Source organism: Sinocyclocheilus anshuiensis, unplaced genomic scaffold, assembly GCF_001515605.1.
Source record: "Sinocyclocheilus anshuiensis isolate Anshui unplaced genomic scaffold, SAMN03320099.WGS_v1.1 scaffold392, whole genome shotgun sequence".
Lineage (NCBI taxonomy): Eukaryota > Metazoa > Chordata > Actinopteri > Cypriniformes > Cyprinidae > Sinocyclocheilus > Sinocyclocheilus anshuiensis.
In genome coordinates this window covers 4,143,222-4,148,145 of record NW_015557091.1, presented here as the reverse complement: position 1 = coordinate 4,148,145, position 4,924 = coordinate 4,143,222, and the positions used below count along the sequence as shown (strand labels likewise).

The following is a 4,924-nucleotide window of genomic DNA, read 5'->3' as shown; positions in this document are numbered from 1 at the left end:
TGCCGAAAACTGAGTAAAAAAAAAAAAAAAAAAGTTTGGTTAGCTTTAGTAGTCAGCTAATGTACCAACACCATTATGTGGGCAAAAAGCATTTTTGCAGGCACATTTGCAAAATATTTGCCTGTTTGCTGCAAGAGTGATCAATCACAAAGCATTTATGGCTCAGGTGACTGGCTACAAATAATTTTCAAAAACTGTGAAGCAAATATGGCAGCATTTACAGTGTTGCATTTACAGTGGAGTTACTCCCATTGAGATGAACGGGAATATCTTTATCCAGGTATATTAGAACCCCTGGCCCTGGGAAACATTTTGTCTTGAAAAGAAGGAAAAAATAATAACAGAAAGGCTTTTGTTTATGTCTGAATACTGACCCAGATATAAAGGACTCTGGCTGAGTGAGAAGAACAGAAATGATTTTTAGAGGGCGTTTTATAAACAAGGTGCTGACAGAACAAAGGATTCTTGTTACATAATTGGTAATGACGTAAATATTTTTACATAAAATACATGGACGGTAAATGAAATATGATATTTATGTAACAAAACAAAATTTCAACATTGACTGCCATTCAAAAGTTTGGGGAGGGTCTTTTTTAAAAGAAGTCTCTTACAGTACAGTATGCTCACCAAGGCTGCTATCAAAAATACAGTAAAAACAGAAGCATTGTGAAATATTATTAAAGTTAAAATAAAACGTTTTCTATTAAAAAAAAAACATTTTAAAATGCAATATATTCCTGTGATGGCACAGCTGAATTTTCAGCATAATTACTCCAGTCTTCAGTGTAACATGATCCTTCAGAAATCTTTCTGCTGATTTAGTGATCAAGAAACATTTCTTATAGGCTGTCCTGCCTATTATTTTATGGAAACCATTATATATATATACACAGAGTTCTGGCATGAAACTCTAGATGGTCCGATAGGTCTAACTCAGTCTGACCTAATGACATCATTATCACATGGCACAGCTGATTGGTTCTCTCCTGTATCGGTAGCCAGTGAGCTCGCTGCTCAACATTCAAATATATGACTAGTGCTTGCCGTAGCAATTGCAGCTTGCTTCAGAAACCCTCCACCTTCCCCAGCTCCACCTGTATAGATCTGCTATGAGGTGATTCATGTATGCTATATGGGGGTTATTTCATGTATGTTATATTTGCAGCAGCAATATTTCTTACATGCTCACAGCAGCATGTTGTGGATGTATTGGCAGTAGCAAGTCTCGGTACTTGCTCTGCCGCAGCAGCAGCGTAGCAGATCTATTCCGCCAAGACCAAATACATTAACATTGTCATATAACCATGCCAATACCTCAGAGAGTTGTCATGACAGAAATACACACACACACACACACACATATATATAATTACCTGGTGAGGTACGAGTTCATCGTATCCTCTAGTGCTGCCTGAGGCACAGCAGGCCATAGAGACGATAGCAGTGCTGGGTAAAGCATCAAACACCGAACGAACCTACAAGAAAAACAGTTTTTAATTTCAGAAATTAATATTGCATATATATAGTATAAAATAAAACCAGCAGTAATTACCTCAACACATAAAACACAAAATAAAAACACTTGACATATTTTTAAGTCTGAAATAATGTAGGATGTGTTGGCTCCATTCATATTTATATGCTCTTTGCCATTAATTACTGTTACTGACCTGAATAGGACATTCGTTGTCGTGCGTAACATCCAAAAACATGGCGTGAGCGATTGATGGCACTAAAGGCCTGAGGTTTGGTTGTACAAATGAACCTACAGGCTCCCCTCCGAAATGATATACCAGTCGGCCTTCCTCATGACTGTCCCCGGCACTCATGGCCTCTGATGGGGTTAACTATGGGCACTTTTCATACTCTCACTAGTATATTTAATTTGTGTAATAATAACTATATATGTACTGTACATATATCACAGGAGAATTACGTCATTTTTCTCTGGAAGTCATAAACATGAGCACAACAGCATGATTGCTCATAATTATCCAAATACAATTTTCACACTTTTAGAATAATTTGACAAAAAAATACAGATTTATTGGAAATAATGCACAATAAAAAGTACACCAATTTATAATGGTTGGATATGATGTAAATGTCACCACAACTTTGGACACCAACATTTGTTTAAATAATGATATGAAATATTTTCACTGTAAATATTGAAATGGTATTTATTTACATTTTGCGGAGATTATCATAGCTTTAAAAACTTTATTTTAATGATATATGTCTATTCCTGGGTCAAGGGTAAAACAATACAATGAAACATTAGGTACGAGAAAAAACAAGCAAAAATAAATGACAGGCCTTAATTTGGCCTTCATATAACAAAAATAGATCAGTTTTCAACAAAAAAAAAGTCATGTTTATGTGGCATAAAAGTGCGAGTAGATGAAAAATCCATACCTACCTAACACCTCAAATTTAAGAATATTCTCTGTGAAACACAACTCAAATTCTATCAACAGCAGCTGTGGTGTTTTTAGCTCATTTTGAGGAATGAGTCAAAATAATTTAGTGTCATAATCAACAGCATGCTACATCTGCTGTATTTGCATTTCACACATCATGTTCCTTAATTCTGTGCGTCACTGCAACTGCATTTCCCAATCTCTGTGCGTCTTACCTCGGATAAGGGAGGTAATGCCAAGCCTAGTCATAAAGATATTGTCCAGCTCCTCGCTGCCAGTGAAGACCTCAGCCACCACATACAGATCAGGCCTGTACTGACGAGCAACAGACAACATATACTGCAGCCCACCCAGCACACAGCAACAGGGTTAGACAGATAGAACGACAGATAGGACGACAGAATGACAGACAGATTGATAGATAGATAGGATGGAAGCAAATTAAGCAAGGCAGACAGATGAAGGTGTGAAGTGTATGACAAAGAAAAGGCACATGCTCAGGTTACATAATCAGTCATTATTGCATTAGGATATAAAGCAGGTTTATTAGTAATGAAATGTGTTATTAATGACATATTTTTCGTGTACACATGAAAGGCATCAGGTCAAAGTAGATGATGCAGAGAAAGAGTTAATGTTGCCAGAAAAAGATAGGAATGTTTTGAGTAAACAAAAGAGAGGAAGAAAAAAATCCACAAAAAGCAAATTTAGCATCAAAGGCAAACATGTGTCTCTTGCAGTCTGCAGTACCTCTGACGAGGCTGGTTATTCCCAGTCGATTAACAAACAAATTGTCAAGCTGTTCACTTCCTGTAAAGAGTTCGACTATCACATAAAGATTGGGCCTGACCACTCTGGCTGCAGCTAACATGGCCTATGGATACAACATACAAGATATCACGTCCAACAGTACATGTCAAATACCTGCAGTACAACCTCAGAAGGAATGACACTACATATTTTGAAATGAAAATGAAAATGAAAATGATCACTTTATGAATTTACAATGACACTGCAGAACATTCTGAATTCCTGCCTGTAGCACATGATGTAATTTTTATAAATATATCATGAAATGTGCATGCAGATCAAAAATAAAGTGGAAATCTGAGCATGTACCTCAGCCACATGAAGGGGTGTGGAGTGGCAGTTATCCAGACGTACACCAGAGAAATGTTTGGCTGTGATCTCCGTGTACTTCTTCATATGAGCCCATAAGTACGGACAGTCTTCTGGTTTGACGCCATAGTGAAGTTTCACGCTGTCACCCCAGCAAACAAGCTCTCTTCTAAGGTAAACATTAGATCCTAAAAGACATAAATAGATGATGAATTAGATAAATTAATTACTAAGCTCTTTAACCAGCTTAGACACTTTCTAGACCAGCATGCTGGTATTTTCATTACCATTCAGCAGAAACCAAAATAGACACATATTTTGTCTCACCTGGCTCTGCAAAGTTTCTGAGCGGGTCATCTCCCATGACCCATCCGTTATGGGCGAGCAGATGACAAGCATCATTTGGATTCTGTATCAGCTGGTTTTCCTGCTCCATGGTCATGTCCTCAAATGGGAAGGTAAAATATCTGAATCATTAAAACAAGGCTGAACTGTAAATCTGCCATTCTCATCAGCGTATTTACAATAACATGCCAAGTTTGTAAAATACCAGATGTGTACAATGACCACTTCTGAGGAAACATTAGTAATTTAGATTTATTTGCGGAATAAAAAAAGTTTTGTTTGAGGTAATTAAAGGTAGTTCACTCAAAAATGTAAAAATAATTACCCTGAAATTTACTCAAGCCATCCAAGATGTAGATAAGTTTGTTTCTCCATCGGAACAGATTTTGGGAGATTTTAGTATTAAATCACTTGCTCATCAATGGATCCTCTGCAGTGAATGGGTGCCGTCAGAATGAGAGTCCAAACAGCTGATAAAAACATCACAATAATCCACATGACTCCAGTCCATCAATTATCATCTTGTGAAAGAATGTGTATATTAATGAAATCCAACATTAAAGAATTTAACTTTAAACCGTCACTTCTAATCAAAATATGTCCATAATCCATAATAACAATTCCTCCAGTAAAAACATGCAACCCCTATTGTCCTCTGCCATCATAACCCACCAACATATTTGTTCAGAACAGTTATCACTTGTAAACAGTGCTTAATCTGTGCAGATTTCTGCCTTGATTTAGACTACACGTCTTTTTTGCCGGAAAAAGCGATGTTATGGATAGAGGACTCATAAGTTAGCAACGGAAGTGACGGTTTGAAGTTAAAATTGTCATTACTTGTGGATTGTTGTGATGCTTTTCTCAGTTTGAACTCCCATTCTGATGGCACCCATTCACTGCAGAGGATCCATTGCAGGGGTTAAAGCACAAAAAAAAAAAAAATTCTGGGGGCGGGGCAGCACATGCAAAGCATGCAATGACTGTGGCAACTTTAACATTTGAAAGGATACTATGGCAAAGTTATTGCTTTC

At 37.1% G+C, this 4,924-nt stretch overlaps 1 pseudogene; it reads right to left on the bottom strand.

Annotated features, from left to right (window-relative positions):
- The window catches only part of LOC107677288 (glycogen debranching enzyme-like), a 24,496-nt pseudogene that overhangs the window by 9,968 nt on the left and 9,604 nt on the right, over positions 1-4,924 (bottom strand).